The sequence below is a fragment of the Oncorhynchus tshawytscha genome, linkage group LG14, assembly GCF_018296145.1.
Source record: "Oncorhynchus tshawytscha isolate Ot180627B linkage group LG14, Otsh_v2.0, whole genome shotgun sequence".
Lineage (NCBI taxonomy): Eukaryota > Metazoa > Chordata > Actinopteri > Salmoniformes > Salmonidae > Oncorhynchus > Oncorhynchus tshawytscha.
The window spans coordinates 54,636,918-54,647,359 of record NC_056442.1 but is presented as its reverse complement, the minus strand read 5'-3'; the positions used below and the strand labels follow the sequence as shown (position 1 = coordinate 54,647,359).

Here is a 10,442-nt window from a genome sequence, read left to right as displayed (position 1 = left end):
ATAAGAATGGAGGGGGGCAGAGAGCTGTTACTATAATAATTAAGAGAGAGGAGCAGAGAGCTGTTACTATAAGAATGAATAGAGAGAGGGCAGAGAGCTGTTACTGTAAGAATGGAGGGGGCAGAGAGCTGTTATTGTAAGAATGGGGAGGGACAGAGAGCTGTTACTATAAGAAAGAAGAGGGCAGAGAGATGTTACTGTAAGAATGAAGAGAGAGAGCAGAGAGCTGTTACCATAAGAATGGAGAGGGGCAGAGAGCTGTTACTATAAGAATGAAGAGAGAGAGCAGAGAGCTGTTACTATAAGAATGGAGAGGGGCAGAGAGATGTTACTGTAAGAATGAAGAAAGAGAGGGGCAGAGAGCTGTTACTGTAAGAATGGAGAGGGGCAGAGAGCTGTTACTATAAGAATGGAGAGGGGCAGAGAGATGTTACTGTAAGAATGAAGAAAGAGAGGGGCAGAGAGCTGTTACTATAAGAATGAAGAAAGAGAGCAGAGAGCTGTTACTATAAGAATGAAGAGAGAGAGGGGCAGAGAGCTGTTACTATAAGAATGGAGAGGGGCAGAGAGCTGTTAGTATAAGAAAGAAGAGAGAGAGCAGAGAGCTGTTACTATAAGAATGGAGAGAGAGAGGGGCAGAGAGCTGTTACTATAATAATTAAGAAAGAGGGCAGAGAGCTGTTACTGTAAAAATTAAGAGACAGGGCAGAGAACTGTTACTGTGAAAATGAAGATAGAGGGCAGAGAGCTGTTACTGTAAAAATAGAGTGAGAAAGAGGGCAGAGAGCTGTTACTGTAAAAATGAAGAGTGAGGGGCAGAGAACTGTTACTGTAGAAATTAAGAAAGAGGGCAGAGAGCTGTTACTGTAAAAATAGAGTGAGATAGAGGGCAGAGAGCTGTTAAGATAAGAATGAAGAGAGAGGGGCAGAGAGCTGTTACTATAAGAATGGAGAGAGAGAGGGCCAGATAACTGTTACGATAAGAATGACGAAAGAGGGCAGAGAGCTGTTACCATAAGAATGGAGGGGGGCAGAGAGCTGTTACCATAAGAATGGAGGGGGCAGAGAGCTGTTACTATAAGAAAGAAGAGGGCAGAGAGCTGTTACTGTAAGAATGAAGAGAGAGAGCAGAGAGCTTTTACTATAAGAATGGAGAGAGAGAGGGGCAGAGAGCTGTTACTATAAGAATGAAGAAAGAGAGCAGAGAGCTGTTACTATAAGAATGGAGAGGGGCAGAGAGCTGTTACTATAAGAATGAAGAGAGAGAGCAGAGAGCTTTTACTATAAGAATGGAGAGGGGCAGAGAGATGTTACTGTAAGAATGAAGAAAGAGAGGGGCAGAGAGCTGTTACTATAAGAATGAAGAGAGAGAGGGGCAGAGAGCTGTTATTATAAGAATGAAGAGAGAGAGCAGAGAGCTGTTACTATAAGAATGGAGAGGGGCAGAGAGCTGTTACTATAAGAATGGAGAGGGGCAGAGAGCTGTTACTATAAGAATGAAAAGAGAGAGGGGCAGAGAGCTGTTACTGTAAGAATGAAGAGAGAGAGGGGCAGAGAGCTGTTACTATAAGAATGGAGAGGGGCAGAGAGCTGTTACTATAAGAATGGAGAGGGGCAGAGAGCTGTTACTATAAGAATGAAGAGAGAGAGGGGCAGAGAGCTGTTACTATAATAATTAAGAAAGAGGGCAGAGAGCTGTTACTGTAAAAATTAAGAGACAGGGCAGAGAACTGTTACTGTGAAAATGAAGAAAGAGGGCAGAGAGCTGTTACTGTAAAAATAGAGTGAGAAAGAGGGCAGAGAGCTGTTAATATAAGAATGAAGAGAGAGGGGCAGAGAGCTGTTACTATAAGAATGAAGAGAGAGAGGGGCAGAGAGCTGTTACTATAAGAATGAAGAGAGAGAGAGCAGAGAGCGGTTACTATAAGAATGGAGAGGGGCAGATAGCTGTTAATATAAGAATGAAGAGAGAGGGGCAGAGAGCTGTTACTATAAGAATGAAGAGAGAGAGGGGCAGAGAGCTGTTACTATAAGAATGAAGAAAGAGAGCAGAGAGCTGTTACTATAAGAATGAATAGAGATAGGGGCAGAGAGCTGTTACTATAAGAATGAAGAGAGAGAGGGGCAGAGAACTGTTACTATAAGAATTAAGAAAGAGGGCAGAGAGCTGTTACTGTAAAAATGAAGAGACAGGGCAGCGAACTGTTACTGTCAAAATGAAGAAAGAGGGCAGAGAGTTGTTACTGAAAAAATAGAGTGAGAAAGAGGGCAGAGGGATGTCACTGTAGAAATGAAGAAAGAGGGCAGAGAACTGTTACTGTAGAAATGAAGAAAGAGGGCAGAGAGCTGTTACTGTAGAAATGAAGAAAGAGGGCAGAGAGCTGTTACTATAAGAATGAAGAGAGAGAGCAGAGAGCTGTTACTGTAAGAATGGAGAGGGGCAGAGAGCTGTTACTATAAGAATGAAAAGAGAGAGGGGCAGAGAGCTCTTACTGTAAGAATGAAGAGAGAGAGGGGCAGAGAGCTGTTACTGTAAGAATGAAGAGAGAGAGCAGAGAGCTGTTACTATAATAATTAAGAAAGAGGGCAGAGAGCTGTTACTGTAAAAATTAAGAGACAGGGCAGAGAACTGTTCCTGTGAAAATGAAGAAAGAGGGCAGAGAGCTGTTACTGTAAAAATAGAGTGAGAAAGAGGGCAGAGAGCTGTTAATATAAGAATGAAGAGAGAGGGGCAGAGAGCTGTTACTATAAGAATGGAGAGAGAGAGGGGCAGAGAGCTGTTAATATAAGAATGGAGAAAGAGAGGGGCAGAGAGCTGTTACTATAAGAATGAAGAAAGAGAGCAGAGAGCTGTTACTATAAGAATGAAGAGAGAGAGCAGAGAGCTGTTACTATAAGAATGAAGAGAGAGAGCAGAGAGCTGTTACTGTAAGAATGAAGAGGGCAGAGAGCTGTTAATATAAGAATGAAGAGAGAGAGCAGAGAGCTGTTACTGTAAGAATGAAGAGAAAGAGGGGCAGAGAGCTGTTACTATAAGAATGAAGAGAGAGAGGGGCAGAGAGCTGTTACTACAAGAATGAAGAAAGAGAGCAGAGAGCTGTTACTATAAGAATGAATAGAGATAGGGGCAGAGAGCTGTTACTATAAGAATGAAGAGAGAGAGGGGCAGAGAACTGTTACTATAAGAATTAAGAAAGAGGGCAGAGAGCTGTTACTGTAAAAATGAAGAGACAGGGCAGCGAACTGTTACTGTCAAAATGAAGAAAGAGGGCAGAGAGTTGTTACTGAAAAAATAGAGTGAGAAAGAGGGCAGAGGGATGTTACTGTAGAAATGAAGAAAGAGGGCAGAGAGCTGTTACTATAAGAATGAAGAGAGAGAGCAGAGAGCTGTTACTATAAGAATGGAGAGGGGCAGAGAGCTGTTACTATAAGAATGAAGAGAGAGAGCAGAGAGCTGTTACTATAAGAATGGAGAGGGGCAGAGAGATGTTACTATAAGAATGGAGAGGGGTAGAGAGATGTTACTGTAAGAATGAAGAAAGAGAGGGGCAGAGAGCTGTTACTATAAGAATGGAGAGGGGCAGAGAGATGTTACTATAAGAATGGAGAGGGGTAGAGAGATGTTACTGTAGAAATGAAGAAAGAGGGCAGAGAGCTGTTACTATAAGAATGAAGAAAGAGAGCAGAGAGCTGTTACTATAAGAATGAAGAGAGAGAGGGGCAGAGAGCTGTTACTATAAGAATGAAGAGAGAGAGAGCAGAGAGCTGTTACTATAAGAATGGAGAGGGGCAGAGAGCTGTTACTATAAGAATGGAGAGGGGCAGAGAGCTGTTACTGTAAAAATAGAGTGAGAAAGAGGGCAGAGAGCTGTTACTGTAAAAATGAAGTGAGAGGGGCAGATAACTGTTACTGTAGAAATGAAGAAAGAGGGGAGAGAGCTGTTACTATAAGAATGAAGAGAGAGGGGCAGAGAGCTGTTACTATACGAATGGAGAGAGAGAGGGGCAGATAACTGTTACTATAAGAATGAAGAAAGAGGGCAGAGAGCTGTTACTGTAAGAATGGAGAGGGGCAGAGAGCTGTTACTATAAGAATAGAGGGGGGCAGAGAGCTGTTACTATAAGAATGGAGAGGGGCAGAGAGCTGTTACTATAAGAATGAAGAAAGGGAGCAGAGAGCTGTTACTATAAGAATGAAGAGAGAGAGGGGCAGAGAGCTGTTACTATAAGAATGAAGAGAGAGAGCAGAGAGCGGTTACTATAAGAATGGAGAGGGGCAGAGAGCTGTTACTATAAGAATGGAGAGGGTCAGAGAGCGTTTACTATAAGAATGAAAAGAGAGAGGGGCAGAGAGCTGTTACTATAAGAATGAAGAAAGAGGGCAGAGAGCTGTTACTATAAGAATGAAGAGAGAGAGCAGAGAGCTGTTACTATAAGAATGAAGAGAGAGAGCAGAGAGCTGTCACTATAAGAATGAATAGAGAGAGGGGCAGAGAGCTGTTACTATAAGAATGAAGTGAGAGGGGCAGAGAACTATTACTATATGAAATTAGAAAGAGGGCAGAGAGCTGTTACTGTAAAAATAGAGTGAGAAAGAGGGCAGAGGGATGTTACTGTAGAAATGAAGAAAGAGGGCAGAGAACTGTTACTGTAGAAATGAAGAGAGAGGGGCAGAGAGCTGTTACAATAAGAATGGAGAGGGGCAGAGAGCTGTTACTATAAGAATGAAAAGAGAGAGGGGCAGAGAGCTGTTACTATAAGAATGAAGAGAGAGGGGCAGATAACTGTTACTGTAGAAATGAAGAAAGAGGGCAGAGAGCTGTTACTATAAGAATGAAGAAAGAGGGCAGAGAGCTGTTACTGTAAGAATGGAGAGGGGCAGAGAGCTGTTACTATAAGAATGAAGAAAGAGAGCAGAGAGCTGTTACTATAAGAATGAAGAGAGAGAGGGGCAGAGAGCTGTTACTATAATAATGAAGAGAGAGAGCAGAGAGCGGTTACTATAAGAATGGAGAGGGGCAGAGAGCTGTTACTATAAGAATGGAGAGGGTCAGAGAGCTGTTACTATAAGAATGGAGAGGGGCAGAGAGCTGTTACTATAAAAATAATGAGAAAGAGGGCAGAGAGCTGTTACTATAAGAATGGAGAGGGGCAGAGAGCTGTTACTATAAGAATGAAGAAAGGGAGCAGAGAGCTGTTACTATAAGAATGAAGAGAGAGAGGGGCAGAGAGCTGTTACTATAAGAATGAAGAGAGAGAGCAGAGAGCGGTTACTATAAGAATGGAGAGGGGCAGAGAGCTGTTACTATAAGAATGAAGAGAGAGGGGCAGATAACTGTTACTGTAGAAATGAAGAAAGAGAGCAGAGAGCTGTTACTATAAGAATAGAGGGGGGCAGAGAGCTGTTACTATAAGAATGGAGAGGGGCAGAGAGCTGTTACTATAAGAATGAAGAAAGGGAGCAGAGAGCTGTTACTATAAGAATGAAGAGAGAGAGGGGCAGAGAGCTGTTACTATAAGAATGAAGAGAGAGAGCAGAGAGCGGTTACTATAAGAATGGAGAGGGGCAGAGAGCTGTTACTATAAGAATGGAGAAAGAGGGCAGAGAGCTGTTACTATAAGAATGAAGAGAGAGAGCAGAGAGCTGTCAGAATGAATAGAGAGAGGGGCAGAGAGCTGTTACTATAAGAATGAAGAGAGAGGGGCAGATAACTGTTACTCTAGAAATGAAGAAAGAGGGCAGAGAGCTGTTACTATAAGAATGAAGAGAGGGCAGAGAGCTGTTACTATAAGAATGAAGAGAGAGAGCAGAGAGCTGTCACTATAAGAATGAATAGAGAGAGGGGCAGAGAGCTGTTACTATAAGAATGAAGTGAGAGGGGGCAGAGAACTATTACTATATGAAATTAGAAAGAGAGGCAGAGAGCTGTTACTGTAAAAATAGAGTGAGAAAGAGGGCAGAGGGATGTTACTATAAGAATGAAGAAAGAGGGCAGAGAGCTGTTACTATAAGAATGAAGAGAGAGGTCAGAGAGCTGTTACTATAAGAATGAAGAGAGAGAGCAGAGAGCTACTATAAGAATGAATAGAGAGAGGGGCAGAGAGCTGTTACTATAAGAATGAAGAAAGAGGGCAGAGAGCTGTTACTATAAGAATGAAGAGAGAGAGCAGAGAGCTGTTACTATAAGAATGAAGAGAGAGAGCAGAGAGCTGTCACTATAAGAATGAATAGAGAGAGGGGCAGAGAGCTGTTACTATAAGAATGAAGAGAGAGGGGCAGATAACTGTTACTCTAGAAATGAAGAAAGAGGGCAGAGAGCTGTTACTATAAGAATGAAGAGAGAGAGCAGAGAGCTGTTACTATAAGAATGAAGAGAGAGAGCAGAGAGCTGTCACTATAAGAATGAATAGAGAGAGGGGCAGAGAGCTGTTACTATAAGAATGAAGTGAGAGGGGCAGAGAACTATTACTATATGAAATTAGAAAGAGGGCAGAGAGCTGTTACTGTAAAAATAGAGTGAGAAAGAGGGCAGAGGGATGTTACTGTAGAAATGAAGAAAGAGGGCAGAGAACTGTTACTGTAGAAATGAAGAGAGAGGGGCAGAGAGCTGTTACAATAAGAATGGAGAGGGGCAGAGAGCTGTTACTATAAGAATGAAAAGAGAGAGGGGCAGAGAGCTGTTACTATAAGAATGAAGAGAGAGGGGCAGATAACTGTTACTGTAGAAATGAAGAAAGAGGGCAGAGAGCTGTTACTATAAGAATGAAGAAAGAGGGCAGAGAGCTGTTACTGTAAGAATGGAGAGGGGCAGAGAGCTGTTACTATAAGAATGAAGAAAGAGAGCAGAGAGCTGTTACTATAAGAATGAAGAGAGAGAGGGGCAGAGAGCTGTTACTATAATAATGAAGAGAGAGAGCAGAGAGCGGTTACTATAAGAATGGAGAGGGGCAGAGAGCTGTTACTATAAGAATGGAGAGGGTCAGAGAGCTGTTACTATAAGAATGAAAAGAGAGAGGGGCAGAGAGCTGTTACTATAAGAATGAAGAGAGAGGGGCAGATAACTGTTACTGTAGAAATGAAGAAAGAGGGCAGAGAGCTGTTACTATAAGAATGAAGAGAGAGAGCAGAGAGCTGTCACTATAAGAATGAATAGAGAGAGGGGCAGAGAGCTGTTACTGTAGAAATGAAGAAAGAGGGCAGAGAGCTGTAACTATAAGAATGAAGAGAGAGGGGCAGAGAGCTGTTACTGTAGAAATGAAGAAAGTGGGCAGAGAGCTGTTACTGTAGAAATGAAGAACGGGGGCAGAGAGCTGTTACTATAAGAATGGAGAGAGAGAGGGGCAGAGAACTGTTCCTATAAGAATTAAGAAAGAGGGCAGAGAGCTGTTTTTGTAATAATTGAGAGGGGCAGAGAGCTGTTAATATAATAATGGAGATGTGCAGAGAGCTGTTACTGTAATAATGGAGAGGGGCAGAGAGCTGTTACTGTAATAATGGAGATGTGCAGAGAGCTGTTACTGTAATAATGGAGAGGGGCAGAGAGCTGTTACTGTAATAATGGAGAGGGGCAGAGAGCTGTTACTATAATAATGGAGATGTGCAGAGAGTTGTTACTGTAATAATGGAGATGTGCAGAGAGTTGTTACTGTAATAATGGAGAGGGGCAGAGAGTTGTTACTGTAATAATGGAGAGAGAGGGCCAGAGAGCTGTTACTATAGGAATGGAGAGGGGCAGCGAGCTGTTACTGTAATAATGGAGAGGGGCGGAGAGCTGTTACTATAAGAATGGAGAGGGGCAGAGAGCTGTTACTATAAGAATGGAGAGAGAGGGCCAGAGAGCTGTTACTATAGGAATGGAGAGGGGCAGAGAGCTGTTACTGTAATATTGGAGAGGGGCGGAGAGCTGTTACTGTAAGAATTGAGGGGGCAGAGAGCTGTTACTGTAAGAATGGAGGGGGCAGAGAGCTGTTACTATAAGAATGGAGAGGGGCAGAGAGCTGTTACTATAAGAATGAAGAGGGGCAGAGAGCTGTTACTATAAGAATGAAGAGGGGCAGAGAGCTGTTACTATAAGAATGAAGAAAGAGGGCAGAGAGCTGTTACTATAATAATGAAGAGGAGCAGAGAGCTGTTACTGTAAGAATGGAGAGGGGCAGAGAGCTGTTAATGTAATAATGGAGAGGGGCAGAGAGCTGTTACTGTAATAATGGAGAGGGGCGGAGAGCTGTTACTGTAATAATGGAAAGGGGCGGAGAGCTGTTACTATAAGAATGGAGAGGGGCAGAGAGCTGTTACTATAAGAATGAAGAGGAGCAGAGAGCTGTTACTATAAGAATGAAGAGAGAAAGCAGAGAGCTGTTACTATAAGAATGAAGAGAGAGGGCAGAGAGCTGTTACTATAAGAATGAAAAGAGAGAGAGGGGCAGAGAGCTGTTACTGTAAGAATGAAGAGAGAAAGCAGAGAGCTGTTACTATAAGAATGAAGAGAGAGAGCAGAGAGCTGTTACTATAAGAATGAATAGAGAGAGGGGCAGAGAGCTGTTACTATATGAATGAAAAAAGAGAGCAGAGAGCTGTTACTATAAGAATGAATAGAGAGAGGGGCAGAGAGCTGTTACTATAAGAATGAAGAGAGAGAGGGGCAGAGAACTGTTACTATAAGAATTAAGAAAGAGGGCAGAGAGCTGTTACTGTAAAAATGAAGAGACAGGGCAGAGAACTGTTACTGTGAAAATGAAGAAAGAGGGCAGAGAGCTGTTACTATAAGAATGAAGAGAGAGGGGCAGAGAGCTGTTATTTTAGAAATGAAGAAAGAGGGCAGAGAGCAGTTACTGTAGAAATGAAGAAAGAGGGCAGAGAGCTGTTACTATAAGAATGAAGAGAGAGGGGCAGAGAGCTGTTACTGTAGAAATGAAGAAAGAGGGCAGCGAGCTGTTACTGTAGAAATGAAGAAAGAGGGCAGAGAGCTGTTACTATAAGAATGAAGAGAGAGGGGCAGAGAGCTGTTACTGTAGAAATGAAGAAAGTGGGCAGAGAGCTGTTACTATAAGAATGGAGAGAGAGACGGGCAGAGAGCTGTTACTGTAGAAATGAAGAAAGAGGGCAGCGAGCTGTTACTATAAGAATGGAGAGAGAGACGGGCAGAGAGCTGTTACTGTAGAAATGAAGAACGGGGGCAGAGAGCTGTTACTATAAGAATGGAGAGAGAGACGGGCAGAGAGCTGTTACTGTAGAAATGAAGAAAGAGGGCAGCGAGCTGTTTCTGTAGAAATGAAGAAAGAGGGCAGAGAGCTGTTACTATAAGAATGAAGAGAGAGGGGCAGAGAGCTGTTACTGTAGAAATGAAGAAAGTGGGCAGAGAGCTGTTACTGTAGAAATGAAGAACGGGGGCAGAGAGCTGTTACTATAAGAATGGAGAGAGAGGGGCAGAGAACTGTTACTATAAGAATTAAGAAAGAGGGCAGAGAGCTGTTAATGTAATAATGGAGAGAGAGAGGGGCAGAGAACTGTTACTATAAGAATGAAGAGAGAGGGGCAGAGAGCTGTTACTGTAGAAATGAAGAAAGAGGGCAGAGAGCTGTTACTGTAGAAATGAAGAAAGAGGGCAGAGAGCTGTTACTATAAGAATGAAGAGAGAGGGGCAGAGAGCTGTTACTGTAGAAATGAAGAACGGGGGCAGAGAGCTGTTACTATAAGAATGGAGAGAGAGGGGCAGAGAACTGTTACTATAAGAATTAAGAAAGAGGGCAGAGAGCTGTTACTGTAATAATGGAGAGGGGCAGAGAGCTGTTACTATAATAATGGAGATGTGCAGAGAGCTGTTACTGTAATAATGGAGAGGGGCAGAGAGCTGTTACTGTAATAATGGAGATGTGCAGAGAGTTGGTACTGTAATAATGGAGAGGGGCAGAGAGCTGTTACTATAATAATGGAGATGTGCAGAGAGCTGTTACTGTAATAATGGAGATGTGCAGAGAGTTGTTAATGTAATAATGGAGAGGGGCAGAGAGCTGTTACTGTAATAATGGAGAGGGGCAGAGAGCTGTTACTATAAGAATGGAGAGGGGCAGAGAGCTGTTAATGTAATAATGGAGATGTGCAGAGAGCTGTTACTGTAATAATGGAGAGAGAGGGCCAGAGAGCTGTTACTATAAGAATGGAGATGGGCAGAGAGCTGTTACTATAAGAATGGAGAGAGAGGGCCAGAGAGCTGTTACTATAAGAATGGAGATGGGCAGAGAGCTGTTACTGTAATAATGGAGAGGGGCGGAGAGCTGTTACTATAAGAATGGAGAGGGGCAGAGAGCTGTTACTATAAGAATGAAGAGAGAGGGCCAGAGAGCTGTTACTATAAGAATGAAGAGGGGCAGAGAGCTGTTACTTTCAGAATGGAGAGAGAGGGCCAGAGAGCTGTTACTATAAGAATGGAGGGGGGCATAGA

General features: G+C 42.9%; 1 protein-coding gene across 1 annotated transcript in view; it reads left to right on the top strand.

The window, feature by feature from the left end:
• The window catches only part of LOC112267493 (neprilysin-like), a 99,078-nt gene that overhangs the window by 48,777 nt on the left and 39,859 nt on the right, over nt 1-10,442 (top strand).